Source organism: Cynara cardunculus, unplaced genomic scaffold (assembly GCF_001531365.2).
Source record: "Cynara cardunculus var. scolymus isolate 2C unplaced genomic scaffold, CcrdV1 Un_Scaffold_3633, whole genome shotgun sequence".
NCBI classification, from domain to species: Eukaryota; Viridiplantae; Streptophyta; class Magnoliopsida; order Asterales; family Asteraceae; genus Cynara; species Cynara cardunculus.
The window spans coordinates 4,260-28,458 of record NW_020201553.1 but is presented as its reverse complement, the minus strand read 5'-3'; the positions used below and the strand labels follow the sequence as shown (position 1 = coordinate 28,458).

Sequence of the window (24,199 nt, the reverse complement as noted above, 5' to 3'; positions counted from 1 at the left end):
AAAAACTGAAAAACATTGATTACAGTGTCTCATTCACATCTACATTTAACCCAAAAAAATTGAAGGACATTGAATGTTGTGATTCATTCACATGTACATACAACCCATAATATGAAGAATGGTGAATATGAGGAATCATTCACATATGCATACAACTTAGAAAATGAAGGATGGTGATTACAACGACTCATTCACATGTACATATAACCCATAAATTGAAAGATGATGAAAGCAATGATACATTCACAAGTGCATGCAACCCAAAAATCGAAAGCCGATGAACGCGATGCTTCATTCACATGTGCATGGAACACAAAATTGAATGAAGTAATCAGTTATTGAATCCTTTTTTAGATTTTTTTTGTAGGTTGTGAATGAAGTAATCAGTTATTGAAATGTTTCCTAACAGAACTGGAATCAGTTTCATAGTTTCTACCCAAGATTAACTCAGTTTTACATATGAAACTAAATATTGTTCAGTCAATGAAACGCTTAAGAACTGAAATTGACTGAACAATAATATTTCATTCATTTTTAAATTTGTTTCATGATTCATGACCAAAATGGAATCTGTTTCATGGTTTATAGCCAAGATGAATTGGTTTTATTAACGAAATCAAATATGGTTCAGTCAATGAAACATTTTAAGACCTGAATACTATTATTTCATTAATGAAAGTAGTTTCATGGTTCATAACCAAAATGAAATTGGTTTCATTTTTGTAACATTTTGAAAACTGCATGGTTTCATTAATGACATTTGTTTTACGAATGAAAACAAAACAATATATGAAATTGTTGCACTGTTTCTTGAATGAATTCATAAGACTCATTGTCACCTTGAATGAAAGATGGACCATTTGATATGGTGTTGTAAACCATATATGAAACTATCTCATTTATAGTTATTGAAGCAGGATTAAACTGAATTATTTGTAATCAAATTGATTTTAGAAGTATAGTTTAATATTCATATTTTAGGAGTATAATTTAATAAAAATATATAAAGTATTAATTGTAATAATTATATATTAAAATACATTGATTTACAGCTTCCATAAAAACAGTTACTATATTTAATTTTCCATATCTAAAAACAATTAAAACATTACCAAAATTAACCATTACAAAGTAAAATGACATTCATACTCTTATTCATTAAAAATAAAGAATAAAACATGGAATTTTCCTGTTGGTTGAAATTGGTTTCTATAGTTTGCATGAAATAGGCGTTTTGCAATCTAACTCATATATATATATATATATATATATATATATGAGCGATCAAATGCAAACTACTCATTTTGTACAAACCGTGTAAACCACCTTCATCCGTCGATTCCATTGTTTAATCTTATGAAAATTTTCATGAAATTGTTTAATCTTGTGAAATTGTTTCATATAATACTTTTTTTGATGAAGTTATTTCAAATATGGTTATGAAATTGTTTCACATAATACTTAATGAAATTTTAATGAAACTGTTTTATGTATTTCTCTAAAATTAAAACAATGAAGATGATAATATCCATGATTAATACCCTTCACAATAAAAATGATTAATGAACCTCTTATAATCACCAAAAAAAATGAACAAAATGAAAAATTATGATTGGTTGAATGAGGTTTGCACCGTTTGTACAAATTAAGTGGTTTGCATTTGATTGCTCCTATATATATATATATATATATATAATTATTTGATATATTTTTTTGATTTTTGTTTCAGGATATAATTGATCGTCTAACGAGAATTGCTCCATTTTTTTTTAAATTTTATGAATGTGTAGTTCTTGTTTTCCCAAAATTTATCTCTCATGTGATTGTGGTGGTTGTTAAAAACATAGACTATAATTTTTTGAGTAAATTATGTTTTTGTCTATGTGGTTGGTTAAAAATTGCAATATTGTATCCCTATAGTTTAAAAATTATGTTTTTCATCACCATGATTTGTTATATATTTGCTATTTTATTTTTATGATTTATAATTTATAGCTATTTTGGTCCATATGGTTTACAATGTTGTTTTAGTCCCTTGTACTCAAATGTATAAATTAATCCAATGATGAAAATAGCAATAAATTGTAAAACATAGAAACGAAAATCATAATTTATAAACCATATAGAAATGAAAATAAAAATTGTTAACAAACCAAAGGGATGAAAATTGTAATTTATAAATCATAGGAATGAAAATAGACATTATTAACAAACCATAGGGACTAAAATCGTAATTTACTCTAAATTTTTTCTAACAGATTTGATTTTGACCAACTTTTGTTGAATATCTTCCTTAACGAAATCGTTGACTTTGATGTCAAGGCCGTCTTTGTTACTTTAGATGTAATGGAACCATACAAAAGCCAACACGACATATAGACCTCCACATGGTCGATCATATGGACCATATTAATTTACACTTTTACCCTTGTATTTACATAATTGTTTTAGACATAAATGACTTTAGGTTGACCCGTACGAATTAAAAGTACACCAATAATACATGGTCGATCATATGGACCATATTAATTTACACTTTTACCCTTGTATTTACATAATTGTTTTAGACATAAATGACTTTAGGTTGACCCGTACGAATTAAAAGTACACCAATAATACACAAACGTCAAATATTTTCATGTGAATATAATGAGACTAATTTAAATATCCAATTATTTTATACGTCATCAAATATTTGTAATACATAAACGTCAAATATTTGGGAGAGCGAAGACGGGCACAAGGGTTAAACACCAAAAAAGTTGATTGAAATTAAATATCCAATTATTTTATACATCATCGAATAACAGATTTATAAATGGATCTTTAATAGATTTTTTTAAAATAGAGAATTAGATCTCAAAATCGCCAAAAAAGAATGCATTCATCTCTCATATATTCTCTATTTTAAAGATAACGCTGTTAATTATATTATAAAAATATTTTATACATATAATAAAATATTAATTCTCTTTCATAAACATTTAACATCAATGTTTTTGTTAGTGGGAATATGAATAAAAAAAATTGTTTTTCTCTCATTGTAATCGTTTTCAGGAAGTTCTTCAAATTCGAAGAATTTCATATTCCCTTTGATGCTTTCTCCATTTGGAGAAAGTTTTGAAGCATCTGTTGGAGCAAAATTTTGATCAAAATATTAATTTTAGATAATCAGTTGAAAATGCTCTAATATTACGTTAGAAGACCTGGGATCACGTGAGAGAAAAGATTTTAAGTGAGAAGTGGTAAAAGTATCCTTATATTATGTAAAGATTAGGTTATATTTTGTGACGGTGATGAAGCTTACAAACTAGAATGAATATTTTCATCAGTTTTTTGAATGCGGAAATCTGCATATGTTTTCACATATATCATTTGAAGGTTATATTATCTTATTTGAATGTTATATTTTTACACTTCTCCCAAAAATAGGCATTTCTTACGAGAACCTAACACACACGTTAAAATTACTGAAACCACATTGGCATTTGTAGGTCAAGTTATTGGGTCCCAAAATTATTTCCCAGGTGTAACAGCTCATTTATGATAAGGAACTATACGGACATCATTAAATAAAAGCTTAGTCAATAAGTTTCAAGATTTAATGAAACTTTCTTGTAAGTACATTTTAGGATTTCTAAAGTTTCAGTGGATGTTGAATCTCAAAAAGTAACCAATGATGTCAATTTATAATAAATGTTACTAATCAATACGATCGATCAGTGTACTAACGGTTAAACCAGATGTTAAATATACTTACTAAACAGTGATATAATTATTAAGGTATATATACATAACTGGTGTAAATTTAGAATCAACTAACCATTACTAAAAGAGATGTTTGGCTCGAAATTGAAAATACATGGTATTTGGTATAATTTGCATTGTGTATCAAAATATAGATAAAAACGAGTTGATCGTATTTATAACAAAAAATTTATATTAAGAAATAATAGTTTAAAAGAAATCATTAATAGTTAAAAAAATTTATCTAATTAAAAAACTTAAGGTGATTAATTGTTTTGTTTACAAATGTGATGTAAAATATGTAATTATTTACAAAGAATCTCATATCGTTACATGATTTTGGGCAACAAAACTTGTGACTCGTGATATTCTTGAAAATATGTTTTCTTAACCACGGCATAAATTTTGTTGTTTTTCCAAAATAGAAAAACAGATCACCATCTTAAGCATGAAAACATGGTTATGTTGCAAAAAATCTCATAGATACATAGTCATAAGCATGTATGTTATTCTTGAAAGAATATTGATAAAAGAGTAGGTGGATTTATGAAACCTTTGATTAGGGATCGTATTACATCCCATACAGTTGACGAAGAGATTCAAAGTTATGTATCGACAAGCTATATGTGTTAGTTGTTGGTTGGTCATACATCGCATTCATGTGTTGCATCAAATGTACCACTAAGTAAGTACGCGAAATATCTATATTGAAATTTTGTAATCATCCAATAAATATATTTGCTTAAAACTGTATTTGTATCACGGAACAAAATACATGACAAGATTAGAGCTCTTGACAGTGGTCATGGAGTTGTATAGTTTGTCAACTACAAAATCGTTGTAACATGGGTATTTAATTTTTATTTTTGTTTGTTTACGTGATGTTGAAATGTTGGTTTCATCTCTTGATAAGCCAGTAACCATATAGCTTTAGGAACTGGTCAAATATAGGAGTTATGGCTATTTTTATGCCACTAGCTGTTAGTGCCTATCTAATAGAGATATGACCTTTTTTAGGAACTATTATTTCCCTTCTTCTATATATTTCCTTATGAATGCATTAATGAAAGCAAGTTGATTCTAATTAAAAAAACATGTGGTTTAGTTCTCGCCCTAAGTAGAATAATATCTTTTGTTTAAGCTTTAACTGGGACTTATTAATTGGTATCAGAACTTGTCTTCCTCATCCCAACCAACAAGGAGATAATTGAGAATATGGAACTGGGTTTGAGAAGCCTTCAGGATGCAGTGCAACACATGGAGATGGGTATAGTTGAAAAGCTCTAGCAGTTGGAAGCTATAGTAAGCAAGCTTCCTGATTTGCTGCGGGTCAACAAACCACCACCAAAGTGGAACAATGACGAGATCGAAAAGCCTTGTTCTTAGCCAAAACAAAGAAGTTGGATTTCCACTGCTTTTCAGGAGACGATCCTACAAAGTGGATTACGAAGGCCAAACAGTTCTTCGAGTTTCAACAAGTTCAAGAGGATCGTAAGGTACATCTAGCTTCTTATCACCTGGAGGGTGAGGCTAACACTAGTGGCAGTGGCTGAAAGAAGCTTACAAAGAGGATGCCATCGAAGTCACTTGGGAAACCTTTCAAGAGGAATTGTAGGCACAATTTGGCCCTACAGAAGGGGAAAACTTCGATGAAGCTCTAGCCAAAATCAGACAGGAAGGCTCATTGCGTAACTACCAGAAAGAATTTGAAATACTAGGAAATAAAGTCAGGAGTTAGACTAAAAAGACTCTTATTGGGACATCTATGGAGGCCTTAAACCATAAATAACAGATCCCATCCGCTTGTTTAGACCAAAATCCCTTAAGAGACACCATTGGTTTGTCCCAAGTGCAAGATAAACAACTTGCACGTCAACAACAAGTCTCTACACCATCTACTTGTTTGACTCTTGTTGCTCCATTGCCAATGCAACCCAAATCGGCTTATCTCATAAAGAGGGTCACGTGGGATGAGATGCAATAACGACGAGCTTTGGGCCTTTGTTTCAATTGCAATGACACATTCATCCCTGGTGATAAATGCCAAGGATCACAACTTATGGTACTCGAAATGGACAAGACTCGCAGGGGTACTGACCAGGTGACTGATGAGGAAAAAGCTGAGGAACCTTAAGGAAAAAGTTCTTCCCTAATAGGAGGGTAATGATAAGCCAGTAACCGTATAGCTTTAGCAACTAGTCAAATATAGAAGTTATGGCTATTTTTCTGCCACTAGCTGTTAGTGCCTATCTAATACAAATATGGCCTCTTTTTTTAGGAATTGTTGTTTCCTTCTTCTAAAAATTTCCTTATGAATGCATTAATAAAAGCAAGTTGATTCTAATTAAAAAAACTTGTGGTTTAGTTCTCTCCCTAACAGAACACTATCTTTTCTTTAAGCATTGATCGGGACCTATCTCTTGTAGGAGTAGCACATCATTTAGGTCTCAGTTTCGAGTCTCAAAATGAGGTGTTACACAAAGTTTGTTCCTAAGCCCAAAATTATATATGAATTTGAAAGTTAATTGCCTAAAATAGGAATTGATTCAAAATTGATTTCATTTTGATGTAATTTAAGTTAATTATATTTATAATATAATTTTTTTTTTGTAAATAAAAGAAGCAATTATGTACATTTCATACACTACAAGAGGAAGGAGTTTTAGAGAAGAAATATTCAGAGAAGTTTTTAGAAGTGTATCTAAAGCTACATTATAGAGAATGATTTAAATGACAAAAATGAGAAATGTAACTAAAGGTTGGACGACATTTAAAGAAGAATTTATAGGCTAACTATACGTTGTTAGAAATGTTGCTAAGAGTTTTAGATAAGTTTTTTATAAAAAAAAATGTCTCTAAAGAGTTGCATCAATTTTTAGGAACACTTTTTTAAACTTCTCTAAAGATTAAGAAAAAGTTTTAAAAAAAATTAAAATTAAATAAAGGTATTTAGTAATCCTTTAAATATTTATCTAAAAGATTTATATTAAAAATAAATCAAAAATAAATAAATAATATATGATCTATATAGATTTATATTAAATAAAAATTCAAAATTAATCACCTGCGTTTTCTTCTCGTCGCTCAATCATCAGAAGCCCTAAATCGGTCGCTCAATCACCAGAAGCCCCAATAATGTTTAATCACCTGCGTTTTCTTCAATTGTGATCATCACCATCGCTCGTCTATCATCGAATCTTATTGATCTTCTTTTCTCTTCTCTGAATTGATTGCTCGAACAACAGGTACGCAATCTCATTGATTTCTATTTAGTGATTCTTCAAAAGTATATCGATTGCTCGAACAGGTACTTGAAATTCCTATTTGTTTCAACAGATTCATCATTAGCAGAATGTCAATTTGTTTAGTTCAATGTACATATTTCAAACCTGATTTTTTCAACAGATTCATCATTTTCTATACATATTTGCATAAGAAATCTCACTTACGCCTGTTAGAATGTCAATAGAAGTCACTACGTTGAATTCTCCTTCCCTAATGTTGTCTCTGTCATTGTGTTCAGCCAGGATTTCCAATTTTTTTGAAATTTGTTTGTAAAACCACGTTGATGGTCACCAGATACTCTATTTCTTTGCATTACGACTCTAATGCGGATTACTTGATTTCTTTTCCGGTTTTCTGGAGGGAGTTAGTTAAAATAATTACTTGCATAGGCTTTCTCCCAACCCAACTTCACTGACCATTATTGTGTGCAAGTAGTTTTCAATTGATATTAACCTGTGTCTTTGAATCTTTGAAAAATATGTTTCTTCTGGTCCGTGTGCAGAATATTGATATGTATCAATTGGTAAACTATTTACTGTTTGTAAAATATAATAAGTAACTGAATACTTGTGTTCATCTCTAATTGAACTGACATCAAATATCTTTATAATGTTTATCTCACAAGGACCAAAAGTTGGATAGCTGATATTGTTTTATGAGACAGACGTAGTTAATATTCTTGCATCTCAATAGCGTTGCCTTCTCTTCCATTTTAGGAGTCATCAAACATCGTTTATGTAGAGAAATGGATTCTATGGATTTTGATTGATTACAATCTGGTCGCTTAGGGAAGTCTTTGATTGGCTGGCCATTAATTTATGCAATGGCTACATCAGATCCTTTTCTTGCTGCTAGTTTCAGCTTATGTTGAAATGGAGTTTTATTTTTCTGAATTTCTTTCACCATTTCCAGTTTGTAATCGTCAAATGATAGTGATCTTTTATTTATGCATGCCATTTAGCTGTGTGTTACAAAGTTCAGTTTCCAAGAATTTCTTGTGGTGCATATTCTCATTGTGCCATCCCAAAGGCGTGTTAAGTTTTTCATGGATCATAATATCTACCTGGTTTTGTGCTACACAGTGAAGCATGCATGAGGTGGGGGTCTAAATGAGTGTTTAAACAGCTTGGTGATGTGACCAATGGAGATGATAAAAGATTGGATACGATTAGGTTATGGGTGTCAATATGTGATGGGTTTTAGGGTCTTATGTCTAGTTAGGTATTACTAATTTATCATTATTAGGTAGCCTAATTACTTGTTATTTAGATGTTAGTGCCACATTTTACTTTACAAGGAAGAATATTCTTTGCTTGGGAATTGCTTTTGGGAATATATACTCTGTTAAACTATACTTTCTATCTTATACACTGCTTACAGATTCTGTGTAACATGCCATAGTTGTGAATAGGCTCAACAAAGAGCATTGGTTGAACCTTGATTTCAGTCATCTCTAATCACTATGTTAAGACAATATAATATTTGTTCAGATGTCTTGTGATGCATTCAGCAATTCTTGTGTAAATGCAATTTGCATTCCATTAGTTCATTTCTTCTTTGGCTGGTCATCGAGAGAAAAAATTTTCATGCCCTGATTTTTTTTTCTTTCGTTCGAGTGTCGTGACGTCATTCTTAATAACTTATGCCATGAACAAAATACGAACTTAAAAATTCAAACATACATAATATGTTAAACATAATTCGTTACATAATTGCGGAAGCGTAAAATACTTTAAAGTAATCAATGCTAATTAAAATATCTAATCAAGCATGATTTAAAACATAGTCCCTTCTTTCTTCATTTGACTCGTCTACTGACAAATGACACCTGAGATATATACATGTATAGTATAAGCTAAAAGCTTAGTGAATACAATAAGGTTTCATGATCACATGCACATATAAACAATGTTTTAGTGTATTTTAGTTATTATCTTGCAAATGAGGCCTCAGCTCGTCACTTTTCTTTGTGTATGTGGCGTATTCTATGGACGAGGACTTCAAGACCTCGGAATTGCAAGCGACGGTGGACGAATCTTGTTGAATCATACTAGTTGCATATCATTTATTTGCAATACTCACTCATTAATGCAAATCTCATTGTGACATGCAACATACATCTCATGCAAGTGACAATATAAATCACATATGCATCATCGTCATTTTTCACATTATACACATACTTGAATATCATATTGATAATATCAAGTCATCATAATTTTTCTCATCAACATCATCTATCATATCATACATATACTTAAATATCATGTGCATTAATACATTCAAGTTATCATCATAAGCATATAACCACATCATGCAAATATCATGGATAAAATACTTTGTAATAATCATATATATATCCCATAAAAATCGCATAATGTACTCACCTTGAATCATTAACGTTCGATAGGTCGTTCTATCAAAAACCGCAACCTGCATGATAATTCATATCATTCCTAAGCACCTTGGGTAATCGAAACTAAATTGATCGTTATTCTCCAACAATCTTAACACGACTAGTCAATTTTTATTGATCAACATTCGATACCATCATATCTCAAGTTCGTTCAAATATTTTCTAGAAATATTATTAATAAGATGACGTCGTTATAATATTGATTGTTGCTCGTTCATTTTATAAAAATATGCAATACACTTCACATTTTCTTGAACAATAAGTATTTTACCAAAATAACTAAACTAAATAGTTTGCAAAGTAAATAATGTTTTGTGGTCAAAACGTCTCTTTTAAAATTTGTAAGTGAATAACGGTGACAACATGTCACACCCATATAAATAATGGTCAAGCCATAACTTTAAAGTTCAACATGATTAATATTCGAAATAATGTTTAGAATACCAATTTTTCAAGTCTAGGGGTATTTCGGTAATTTTAAGAAGCCGAATACCAAAGGTATAACTTTAACCAATTCCCTAATTTAGAACATTCTTGTTATATTTCATAAGTCGAATATTAAAGCTGTGCTTAAAAGTCCAATCCCAAAGCATAGGGGCATTTTGATAATTTTATTAAGCAATACTCAAAGTATTGTTAAAATATTGATTTCCTAATTGTGAGGTTATTTTGGTAATTTCATAAGGATAACAATCAAAATAAAGCTTAGATACCAATTCCCAATACTTAAGGTCATTTCAGTAATTTACAAGGCAAATACGTAAAGTATCGCTAAAATACCGATTTCCATATTGTAGGGTCATTTTGGTAATTTCATAAGAATTTTATTCAAAATAGAACTTAGATACCAATCCCAAAACATAGGGTCATTTCGGTAATTTTATAAAGCAGATACGTAAAGTATCGCTAAAATACCGATTTCCATATTGTAGGGTCATTTTGGTAATTTCATAAGGATTAAATTTAAAATAACACTTAGATACTAATTCCCAAGACATTGGGTCATTTCAGTAATTTATAAAGCAAATACGTAAAGTATTGCTAAAATACTGATTTCCAAATATACGGTCGTTTTGGTAATTTTATAAAAATAATAATATAAAAATGAAGCTCATAGACCAATCCCCAAGATATATGGTTATTTCGGTAAATTTTGGAAGCAAATACGCAAACTATTGCTAAAATACCGATTTCTCACTTATAGGGTCATTTTGGTAACTAAATGAGATAAACAATCGAAACTTGGTCAAAGTTTACGTTTTACAAACCCCAAATAAACTTGATAAAAGTCTCATAAACTTATTATGCAGAAAATTGTTTTTGGAAATTCAGGGGATGAAATGCTAATTTCTAAAACTTTAATGCTTAGTGTATATTAATAATATCAGTGCATAATAAATAACAAAACCAATATCTAGCCTACTGGTTAACGCTTGATGCTTCTTGGTTGAGGTTGTGGGATTGAAACCTGCCCTCAGCATGTGCCCTTATCCCATTTTTTTAAAAGGTAAACATACGTGGGTCTTGGTCTGGTCGACCCGGTCCGTGACCCAGGCCAAAACAGTAGCCATGGCTGCACGTTTTTTAGCTTTTTGAGCTTGAAAATGACTCGTTTCTTGACCTTTTTTCTTCTTTCTTTTTGCACCAAACTCTTGGTAATTTTTTACCAACACTTTGACATAAAGTACACGAATTTTCATCAAGAAATGAGTTTCATTTATTTATTTAAAGTTTGTTTTTAAAACTAAAATTTCAACAATTTCAAAACATAAAAATCGAACCACGTAAACACAAATATGAGACATGAGGCTATTAGGATTTGATAGAGTACTTGAAAACGAAGCTATAGACATAAAAATCAAGAGATTTGGTTAAGAATCTCATCCAAAATCGGTGAAAAACCGAGATTTTTGATTCCAAACTTCAAGCTCAAATTTCTATGTCAAAACTCAACGATTTTTCTAGCTATTTGAACAAAAATGATCCTAAGCCGGTGCTCTATATTTATATGCAAAAGTTTTGGCTTTTTAGTTGACGAAATCGGACCAAATCGCGAGTTTTTGGCTGAGGGGTCGTTTTCTTTAAATAGATATGTACTGTTGGCAAAACAGGTCCCTCATCTTTGAAAAAGATGACATTCGGCCCCCTCAAGTTTCTGACATTTACAACTATACCTCTCTTGACGTGATATATTATATTTTTGGTCCAATAATAAAAGAAAGCAATTTTATTTTCTTTTCTTTTTTTGTCTTTCTTTTTATTATTTATTTATTTAAGATTTCTACGATTATTTTCTTTAATTTATTACATAAATATTTTAACACTTCAAATGAATTTAAAAAAAATATTTAAAGGCTCATATAATATTATTTATACATTTAAAAAAAATGGATTTTACAAGAATCAACTATAGAAGTTGAGACCAAAATCTGTCATAACTTTAGACGTTAATTTCAATCATGACATACCACAATTTTGCTTAACAAATTAATTTTCTCATCAATAGATAAATAATGAACAGATGCTAGGAACTAGAGCAATAAGTAATCAAAGAACTACAACTTTGGTGGATCACGCTTTTATCCTACATACTTTGATAAATTCTCCTAGTTACATAGCCAGATATCCCATTCTCCGAGATATGAAAGTTGTGCAGCTTTAACAGTTCCCTTGAAAAATCGTACCCAAATGTCCATACTGAGATCCATATGATGAGCTCCCATGAAGTGGTGCCATCATCAGGTTGTTGTTTGGAAGGTTAAATGCCATGTTTCACTTCAAGTTACCAGGGTCAAAGTTTCACTTCTAGATTTCTACTAATAGCTAATTATCTCTCCTCATATTATAATTATATCATATATCTCAATCTGTTAATGTTGTAGTTTGAACTTCTCTTATTTTCTCCATCATATATCGAGATTCAGGAGATATTATTTCTTGTATGAATTTATTTATAATTATGTTGTCGATCAACAGAAATCAATATTTGCTTGCATTTTATATTACATTATAAACTATTGAAGTGAAGTCCCCATTCTTTAGTCTCTTCTATGAACAAACATAAAGCTAATATCTTTCGTGATTAACCACATATTCTCACAACTACCCAATTCCACCTCAATTCTAAGCTTGATACCCAACATAAAGCTAGAAGCTTTTCTTAAATTTTAAAAAATGTTACATCTAACACTTCTATGTAATCTTTTCAGAACAACCTAATTTCTCCTTCAAAGTCAATGGATTCTAATGATCGAGCTTGGATAGTAAATAGAAATCGCATAAGTCAAGAGTACACACTTAGGTTGAACAATTTTCTAGCTACTACTAGACATCACTTGGTTTAGATGGAAGGGCGTTATGTCCTTGTAATAGATGTGAAAACACATGGCTACAACGACTCCCCATGATTCGAGCTCATATCCTACGGTATGGTATGCTTGCAACATACCAAAGGTGGATCCATCATGGTGAATCTCTTAGTGACGAAGAAGAACAAGACCACTTTGAAGATTCGTCGAATAACGACGAAGATGACCATACTTTGAGGGACGTTATTATGGATGAAAAAGGATGCATGTTTTTTAATGTTGACCATTCAACTGAAAATGACGTCGAGGATAAGTCTGATGTTAACCGTGGTCGTTTTGACAAGTTGATTGAGCAACTTAACAAGGAACTGTATCCAGGATCAGGGAATCTGACATTACTACAATATGTAGTGAAGTTGATGCACATCAAAGTCTTGAACAAGTGGTCTGATAAATCAGTAAACATGTTGTTACAGTTTGAACAAAGAATTCTCCCATCCGACCACAATCTTCCTACATCATACTATAAGATGAAGAGAATCTTGATAGATATTGGGTTGGGATATCATAATATTCATGTTTGTAATCATGATTGTGCTCTGTTTTATGGAGAACATGCTAACCTACTTGCATGTCTTGTATGTAATCATCCTCGATACAAGAGGAACAAGGTTCCTTTTAAGAGGATGAGAAATTTTCCATTAACACCTAGACTTCAACGGCTTTATAGTTCACGTCATAATTCTGAAGATATGAGATGGCATGCCGAGAAACAAAATCCAGAAGAAGGTGTGTTACGTCATCCAACTGATGGTGAGGCTTGGAAAGACTTTGACTTGACTTATCCTGCTTTTGCGACAGATTCAAGGAATGTAAGGCTGGGTTTGACATCAGATGGCTTCAACCTCTTTGGGAATATGAGTGCATCATATAGCACTTGGCCTGTAATGGTAAAAGCATTGAATCTTCCTCCTTGGAAGACGATGCATCAAACCAGTTATATGATGTTTTTGCTGATTCCAGGTCCAAAATCCCCAGGTAAAAATTTTGACATTTTCATGCGGCCATTAATTGACGAGTTAAAGACTTTGTGGATTGGAGTAATAACATATGATGCCACTAGTGGAGGTATGTTCAATCTTAAAGTTGTTGTATTGTGGACAACATCAGACTTTCCTGCATATGCTTACTTGTCTGGTTACTCCACAAAAGGACACTTGGCATGCTCCGAATGTTTAGAAAACACGCATTTTCGTAGTATCATAAGCAAAACATGTTATATGGGATCAAGAAAGTGGCTACCTTCTAGTCATCGGTGGCGAAGAAGTAAAGAATTTGATGGTTTCGTTGAATTTAATGAACCAAGTAGGCCGAAATCTGGTGATGAAATCATTCAGTTACTAGACCAGTTACCTTAATTGACTCTTGGGAAAGCACCAAACAATTCTAGTATGAAAAGGAAATTTCATGAGTTGCATCCTTTGCGTAATTGGTCAACTCGTAGTATTTTCTTCGAATTAGAATATTGGTCAAAGTTAAAACTGCGACACAACTTGGATGTCATGCACATTGAAAAAAATGTGTGTGATAATATCATTTATACCTTATTAGGGACCGAAAAAAATCTAAAGATACAATCAAAGCAAGGATGGATTTGGAGGATTTAGGCATCCAAAAAGATTTATGGCTACAAAAGTCAAGTTATGGTGTTCTAAAGAAACCTCATGCAAGCTATACGTTCACTAAAGAATAGAAAATATGTTTTCTTGATTTTTTAAAATTAGTTCGATTGCCAGATGGATATGCTTCGAATATTTCACGTTGTGTGACATCTGATCGGAAGTTGACAAACTTAAAAACACATGATTTTCACATCTTGCTTCAAAATCTCTTGCCAATTGGAATTGTAGGTTTGTTATGCAAGGATGCTCGTGTTGCTATAATTGAATTGTCCAACTCTTTTAGAAGACTTTGTTCTCGTACCCTTTTAGTGGCATATATTCAAGGGTTAAAGAAGGGGATTGTTGTGATTTTATGCAAGTTAGAGAAGATATTCCCTCCTTTCTTCTTCACAATAATGGTCCATCTTTGTATTCATCTACCAGATCAAGCACTTTTTGGTGGACCTGTTGCTAGTCGATGGATGTATAGTGCTGAATGATGTTTAGGCACTTACAAGCATTATGTTAGAAATGCAGCTTTTCCTGAAGGTTCAATTGCAGAAGCTTATGTTGTTGATGAAGCATTAACTTTTTTATCCTTGTACATAAAAGGTTTGGAAACAAAATTCACAAGACCTGAGAGGAACATTGATGATGTTATATGCAATGAATCGTCAAACTTTGCTTTGTTCACGGCAAGATTACGTTGTTTTGGGACTTCACAATTGAAGTTCCTTAACACTTGGTCTAATACTTTGAAATGGTACATTCTCAACAATTGTCATGAAGATATCAAATCGTATCTAGAGTATGTTTTCCTTTTCCTTATAATGATTGATTATATTATCTAAACCAAACAACTATAGTGTACTTTTTATATTTGTAATGAGCATATGGACATACTAAAACAAAAATTTAGCAGTGATTTAGAGCAACTACAATCAAGGACTTTTCCTGCATGGTTCAAAATGAAGGTAAAGATGGACCATTTGTTAAGAACATGTTACACATTGTTTTAATACTATGATTAACTAAAGCATTTTTTATAGATGGAGGAACTACGTCATGAGGGTTCAACTGAGGCAACAGATGATATGTATTCATTGGCTCTTGGCCCATTTGATCGATATACTAGTTGGACAAGTTGTATCGTAAATGGTGTATGTTTCCATTCACATTGTAGAGATGTTAAACTTCACACTCAAAATTGTGGAATTTCTGTTCCAAGCAACCATGATGGCGAGGAAGTAGATTTCTATGGAGTTTTGTTAAAGGTTATGGAATTATCATATATACTAGGTAGAAAAGTGGTCGTCTTCCAGTGCAAATGGTATAACACTGACAAGAGATTGAGAAATATTCACTGTGAGAATGATTTGACAAGTATTAAAATAAGTTCTGAGTGGTACGTTAATGATCCATATATTTTGGCAACACAAGCACAACAAGTATTTTATTTGTCAAATACAAAGAGAGACAAAAATTGGAGGTTTGATCAGAAAATTTCACCTCGTCACATATGGGACGTTCCGATTGTTGATGCTATTAGTGAATCAAATACATTATCATCAATGTTCGTCGCATCAGAAAATGACATTGATGATATAATGTTAGTTAGAAGTGATGTTGAACCAACGAATTGTGAAGAAGATGAGTTTATGAACGATGATGACGAGGACAATGAGAGTGAAGATGTCGAACCAATGTACGAAAGTGAAGATAGAAGCTTCAGAAGAAGACAAAAAGAGGAGGGGGGAGATACCTTTCGGTACGAGAAGGGTCACAGCTTTTAGCTCTACAAAAAGATGCCTCTCTTTTCGGGGAGATAAGATGATGGGGTTGATTGAACAATTGTGATCTTTTGTGGTTGATTTGGTTGATTAATTTTAGATTTTTTTTTGTTAATTGGCCTATACAAATACTATTCTCTATCTCTATAATGGACTTAAGACTTGGATATAAATCTGGATCTTGAACTATTCTTATCTCTATATGCCTTAAGTAATGTTGCCTCATGTTTTAATCTATTACACAATGTTATATGATGCTCTCTTTTACTCTGCTTATGGCTCAAATTCTTTTACCAGTTCACTTGAAATACTGCATTATAGCTACTGCCTTTGCAAACACATCATAGTCAGTGGAGAAATCATAATGCAAATATTTTTTATGATCTTTTTTACCAGTTCACTTGAAATACTGCTTATGGCTCAAAAAAAATTATGATCTCTCCTCTAGTAGGACCACGTCGTCCATGAAAATTAACAAACGTGGTCCTACTAAAGGAGAGATCATAAAAAATTAGAAAGCAAATGGGAGGAGTTAGGTTGACTGTAGACTTTTGCGAGGAGTTTAGGCAAGTTGTTGGGACAAACTCCGAGAAGTTCAACAACGAATGCGGCGTAATATGTCGTAAGATGTGTCCTTTCAATTACATGGATTGGAGGAAGGTCCCTAAATCTATTAATACTAGTCTTCGTGAGAGAATTTTGGTAAGATAACCACAAGTTATATTTATAATATTGTGTCATTCCTGTTCTTATCCCTAACAAATTTTGTGTCATTCTTTTATTTATTTTATAGATAAATTTTGATGTCGACTTGTCTTCGAAGATTGTGGTTGATGTGATTGACCTCCAAATGGGTCGATCTTTCAAAAATCACCAAGCAAAGCTGCAGGAGTATTTTGTAAAGTTTCATATAAGTTGTTTTTGGATCTTGATATGCTTTGTTTTATAATTCAAAAAATGTCGGTAACTTTAATGTTGTTTATTTTCTATATCTTGAGAATGTCTTGGTAAGAAATATAAAAAATAAAATAAAAAGTGAATTAATTACATGGTGACACCTCTAAACTGAGAGGTTCTTTGACCAAAAGTGTTTAGTGATTTTTTGTGCACAGGCTGTTTTTGAGCTACTCTACTAGAGTCTCTCTTCTTTGTTTCTACTAGGTTAGTTTGAATTTTTGTATCTCAAATCTGAATATATTGGAATTGAGATATTTACTGCCTTTTTCTCTCCTAATCATTCCTTCTATATTGATTTTTTTTAGCAACCTTCTTTGTATAGATTTCGTATTCTCTGTATTTATGTTTCCTTCCTTTCCCCTTGTTTGAATATACACAACGAAATATTTGANGATTTCGTATTCTCTGTATTTATGTTTCCTTCCTTTCCCCTTGTTTGAATATACACAACGAAATATTTGAGAGCTCTTACCATCGATTTTATAATGGTATTAGAGCAGGCCTAAAATCAAAATACGAAACCCTACTGCCGCCCCATCTTCATCAAGAATGGCTGACGGCAAAAATGAAACCAACCCGAAAAACGAAAGCGTTCTGGATACGAGCTCACCACTCTATGTCCACCCGTCTGACTATCCGAAACAACTACACGTCAATGACAGTCTTACCGACAACAACTATGCTGATTGGTCACAAGAAATGCTTAATTTTCTGTTTGCAAAGAACAAGGTCGGACTCATTGATGGCACTCTTAAGAAGCCCGACAAAACAGCCCCTGATTACATGGCGTGGATGCGTGTAGACGCTATGGTAAAGGGGTGGTTGACCACCGCTATGGAGAAGGACATCAGGGCTAGTGTGAAGTACGGGAACACGAGCCTTGAAATCTGGAACGACCTCGTCGAGAGGTTTGGAAAAGAGAGCGAGCCTAGGGCGTACGAATTGAAACAAGCCCTTACGACCGTTAAACAAGACGATGCTTCTGTCTCCTCCTATTACACACGACTCCGCGGACTATGGGACAAGGTTCACACGGTACAGCCAACTCCTCGATGTACTTGCGATGGATGTACTTGCGAAATGGGGAAGAAGTTGGGTGAGCACCTTGACAAGGAGAAACTATATCAGTTTCTGATGGGCTTAGACAGTGAGTTTTCTGTTATTAAAACTCAAATTCTTGCATTAAAACCTACACCAAACCTGGGCAGTGCCTACCATCTTGTGGCCGAAGACGAACGTCAAAGGCTAATATCTGCTGAAAGAAGATCGGGACCTGAAACCATTGCCCTTAAGGCTTATGCGCCAAACCGGCATGACACAAATCGGCGYSATAAAAATGTTTCCAGGGAACCGAARCATAGAGAAGCGGTTGAGCATTGCGATTTTTGCAACAAAGATGGACACAACAAGAATGGTTGCTTCAAGAAGATTGGATATCCGGATTGGTGGCCGGGTAACAAAGGGAAACRTGAAGATAGCAAGCTGAAGGCATCATGTGTCGTGACTAACTTAAGTCCTATACCAGGTTTGACAAATAATCAATATCAAATCCTTCTAGACCACTTTTCTGATGATGGCAGTGGCCCCAAGAATGACACACCCCACATGGCCAATATGGCAAGTAAGTATTATCGAAACGATGAGTGGATAATAGACTCGGGAGCGACCGAACATATTACTCATGATATTGAAATCCTTGAAAACAGAACAGTAAATAAAACCGAAGAACCTGTCATTATTCCCAATGGGGACGCCATACCCGTAAAAGGGAAGGGCGAATGCACTCTAAAGGGCGGTTTGGGAATAAAAGACGTTCTTTACGTTCCAAGTTTTAATTACAATCTTCTCTCGGTTGGACAATTAACCAATAACCTTCAGTGCTCCGTAACCTTTTTCCCTAACCTTTGTATCATGGAGAAGCTCAAAACGAGGGACTTGATTGGTGCGGGTAAGCGGAATGGCGGTCTATACCGAATGGGGATKATCAACAATGAAAGACGAGTCATGATGACAACCGGAGACACGTGGCATAAAAGGTTGGGTCATGCCTCAAACGAAAAACTCAATGCRATTGGTTTTCTTCAAAGTATTTCTTTTAATAATAAAGTTTGTGACTCTTGTTCTAAAGGGAAACATACTAGAAGTCCTTTTCCAATTAGTGTTTCAAAGACTAATGAATGTTTTGAATTATTACATTGCGACATTTGGGGAAGATATYGTACACCTTCTTCTACGAGAGCAAGTTATTTTCTAACTATTGTTGATGATTATAGTAGAAGTGTCTGGTTGTTTCTTTTAAAACACAAATACCAAGCAAGTGATAGTTTAAAATTCTTTCATAAAATGGTTAAGACACAATTTGGAAAGGACATCAAATGAATAAGGTGTGACAATGGAGGTGAATTCACATCGAATGCCATGGCTCATTTTTACAAAGAACAAGGGATATTGCTTGAAACAACTTGCCCTCACACCCCCCAACAAAATGGGGTTGTCGAGCGAAAGCACCGACATTTACTTGAAATTGCTCGAACGCTACGGTTCGAAGCCAATTTACCCAAAAGATTTTGGGGAGAGTGTGTGTTGACAGCAGCCTATATCATTAACCGACTTCCCTCTAAAGTCATCAATAACAAGACACCCTACGAGCTTTTATACAATCGAAAACCCGACTACGATCTTATGAGGGTTTTTGGTTGTCTAACATATTATTGGAACACCGATACGAAAKGAGACAAGCTCGAAATGAGGGGGAAGCYYGGTGTTTTTTTAGGCTATCCACAAGGAACGAAAGGGTACAAGGTTCTGGACATCGAAACAGGGAAGATTATTGTCTCTAGAGACATAAAGTGTCACGAAGAAAAATTCCCTTTTAATGATCTTGAGCAAGAAAAGGATGAACTAGATGTTTTTGAATGGCCAAACAATATTTACTGTGATGAAGGCCAAAATCAAAAGCAGTGCACTGAAGGAACCGAAAATGAAAATGAAGGTGACAATTTAAATGTGAACAAGCCTTTGCAGCATGAAGAACCAAGTCTTGTGTCACCTGTTGAACATGTAGACTAGAATAATGATGAAGCTCAAGCCCCACCTTCTGAACCGTCTAGACCCAAGAGAAACCGATCACAACCAGTTCATCTTGGAGACTATCATGTCAACCTCCCCCCATCGGTAAACCATGTTGATCCCGCACCAACTCAAAGATCCTCAACGGTACACCCTTTGTCTAATTTCGTTTCATATAATAAATTTTCTAAATCTCACAAAGCTTTCTTAGCGGCCATCAACTCCAATGATGAGCCAATAAACTTTGGACAAGCTATACAGGATGAAAGATGGAAAGAGGCCATGCTGAGAGAAATTCGAGCACTTGAAGAGAATGGTACGTGGACCCTTGAAAACTTACCTGAAGGAAAACGGGCCATTGATTCGAAGTGGGTTTATAAGATAAAATATAAACCAAGTGGAGAAGTGGAACGATACAAGGCGCGTCTCGTTGCCAAGGGTTTTACCCAAATGGAGGGAGTGGACTACCATAACACTTTTGCCCCGGTTGCCAAGATTGTCACGGTAAGAACACTCCTTGCCGTTGCAGTTAAAAAGAATTGGACGATCCACCAACTCGATGTTAATAACGCCTTCTTACATGGAGATCTACATGAAGAAGTCTACATGAAAATACCACAGGGGTTTTCAAGGGAGGGTGAGATAAAGGTCTATCGATTGAGAAAGTCCCTTTACGGCTTGAAACAAGCATCCCGCAATTGGTATCAAAAGTTCACTACGTTCCTTCTTACCCTCGGTTTCAAACAATCTAAGGCAGATCACTCTCTTTTTATTTTTAAACAAAACAAYAGCTTTATGGCAGCCTTGATATACGTGGACGATGTGATAATAGCAGGCAATGATCTTCCAAAGATTTGTGATACAAAAGAGAAACTCAACAAGGAGTTCAACATCAAAGATCTAGGAAGTTTAAAATACTTCCTTGGTCTTGAAGTTGCTCGCACCTCTAAGGGTATTGTTCTAAGCCAACGAAAATATACTCTAGATATCTTGGAAGATTGTGGTTTACAGGGATGCAGACCGAGTGCTTTTCCAATGGAACAGAACCTAAAGTTGGACAAAGACAGTGCCGAACCTAAAGTTGATGCCAGTCGATACCGTCGCATAGTGGGAAGATTGCTATACTTACAGGCCACCAGACCCGACATTGCATACTCTGTAAATGTCTTGAGTCAGTTTGTTGCCGATCCAAGACAAGACCATCTGGACGCAGTACATAGAGTATTAAGATATTTAAATGGGACACCGGGTCAGGGCATACTCCTCCCTCGAGAAGGTGGATGTGGCCTTACTGCCTACAACGACTCTGACTGGCTTGGATGTCCTTTTTCTAGAAAATCACGAACAGGATACTTAGTCCTTCTTGGTGGTGCGCCGGTCTCTTGGAAAATGAAGAAGCAATCCGTAGTTTCACGTTCTTCCGCAGAAGCAGAATACCGCTCTATGGCCAGCACGGTTAGTGAGGTTTTATGGTTAAGATGGCTCTTAAGCGAATTGGACATTGTCTCAAACGGACCAACACCTCTATTTTGTGACAACCAAGTGGCTAAGCATATTGCTAACAATCCGATCTTTCACGAAAGAACCAAACATGTAGAAATGGATTGTTACTTTGTTCGAGAAAGAGTGGAGTCAAAGGAAATCCAACCAATGGCTATCGATACCAAAATGCAAATCGCAGATCTTCTCACCAAAGGATTGGGAACACAACAACTCAGAGTTYTACTTGACAAGTTGGGYGTTAAAGACTTACACGCTCCAACTTGAGGGGGAATATTSGAATTGAGATATTCACTGCCTTTTTYTCTCCTAATCATTCCTTCTATATTGGTTTTTTTAGCAACCTTCTTTGTATAGATTTCGTATTCTCTGTATTTATGTTTCCTTCCTTTCCCCTTGTTTGAATATACACAACGAAATATTTGANGATTTCGTATTCTCTGTATTTATGTTTCCTTCCTTTCCCCTTGTTTGAATATACACAACGAAATATTTGAGAGCTCTTACCATCGATTTTATAATTCATCAAATGCATAACTGATATGGATTTTTGTTAAATTTCATATATAGTCTGGATTTTTACTTTTTATGATGATTAAGGATAAATTATCAATGCGCAAAAAAATCTTATTGTGTTCTCATTTATTTCGTTTGGATTCGAAGGTTCTAGTTCTTTTGGTCCTAATTGTTGCATTTTAGCTTTTTGGACCTGGATCAACTTCAACCAGGTTTAGTATAGAGTTGTGGAGGTGTTTCAGGTCTGCAACTTCTATCTTGATCTTCTATTGGGGTGTCTTGTGTTAATTTTGTGTATACAGTAACAAATAAAAGCAGAGTTTCTTTCATCCTAGTATATCACCCCACGTGTATTCTCCATTGTTGCACATATTAGGATAACTTAAATGAGATTGCACATTAGAGGAATTGATACTTATCTGCAGTTTGATGTGGTGGTGCTAATGGTGTTTATATTTTCTTTTTTTATGAGGTTTGTAACAATGATATTATTTTGTATGGAAATCATCTCAGGTGTATTCTTCATTGTTGCACATATGGTAAAAAGATGCAAATTCTTGGTCTTCTAGCTTTTTTATAGCTTTTGATGCTGGAATTTGACCCATAAATTCTCCAACTTTCTTTTAGTTGGTAATCTGTCAAATAGATACGGATATGGCCACTAGCCAGAAACAGAGTTATACAGTTAATTTCTATCTAATTTCTTTTTTGCATATACCAATTATAAATCATATTTTGTTTCTGTAGGCTATGTCAAGGAAAAATTTTGAGAATAGGGGGAAGCGAAAGTATGTTGCTTTAAACGGTACAATGAGCACTCCAAATCACCATTTTCGAAATAGAGGATTGTCCGACAATCCTCTTATCGGTGAGATAGAGACTTTTCAAAAGTTGCATTATATAGAAAAAGAGGGTTGGGTTAATGACTATTCTCGCACTTCATATGTAAGTACGTTTAACGAACTTTTTTGCATGTCTTCATCGTTTTATAAATCACTAAGATTTATATATATGTGATTTTTATGTCCATAGGAGAACATGGTAGAGATTAAGCGGCAAACTGAATCAACAGAAAATCCCCGGGTGCTCTAGAGATTATGCAACAAGTCTTAGGTAAAAAACCTGCATATAACTCGGGGATGGTCTAGGGTCCCGAGCACTAGGAGTGATTCTACGAGTTCGCGACATAGCACTGGTGCGTCAGGTCGATTGAGCCACATCGAGATGTTTATAGACTTGCTTCAACAGAGTCCGAGCTTGCTTCAACCAAATCCGAGCTCTTTCTTATGAAGGATGAAGTCGCTGAGTTGCGACAAATGGTAAGGTCAATTGTATCCGGCCGGTCAGTTCCAAGTTTTTCATCTTCATTAACTGTTCAAGACCAACGTTCGGAGACTCAAGATCGTTAAACATGCTATGATGATTTTGGATGTTTTTTTGTTGATAAATTTAGATCGTTAAAAAGTTGTTTAGAGGTTATTATTAATTTGTTCCTGGTTAATTTAATATTATTTATTAGTTTAATTTTATTATAATATATATATATATATAGAGAGAGAGAGAGAGAGAGAGAGAGGGGTAAGATCAAATGTTAACCAAAGTTTTTGTGTTAACTTTGCAAACCATGTCAACCAATCATAATTCATTCTTCTATTAGGTTTCTATCATGTTCACAATTTAATGCCAAGGGTAATTGAGTAATTTTATTTGTTATGTAACTTCCATACCATTAATGGGGAGTTACGAAATCACAAAATCTCTAAAAATATGCATTTTTATTATTGATATTTTTTCTTTAATCTTGATCTTCCATTTTTATTGTTTTATAAGTTTTTTATTCGTGGAGGAAACACGATAGTAATATCTCCGGTATCGTTCAAGCTATTATGAATAAACGCATTGGAAAAGAAATCGACAACATTGAGAAGATTAAAATGGTTTATGGTGACA

General features: G+C 33.8%; 1 long non-coding RNA gene across 1 annotated transcript; it reads left to right on the top strand.

Annotated features, from left to right (window-relative positions):
* The first annotated feature begins 6,845 nt into the window (after nt 1-6,845).
* LOC112503716 lies at nt 6,846-8,383 on the top strand. Its single transcript, XR_003068063.1, has 2 exons — nt 6,846-6,992; nt 8,115-8,383. It is a non-coding gene; the product is annotated as an uncharacterized LOC112503716 (long non-coding RNA).
* The last annotated feature ends 15,816 nt before the right edge of the window (nt 8,384-24,199 follow it).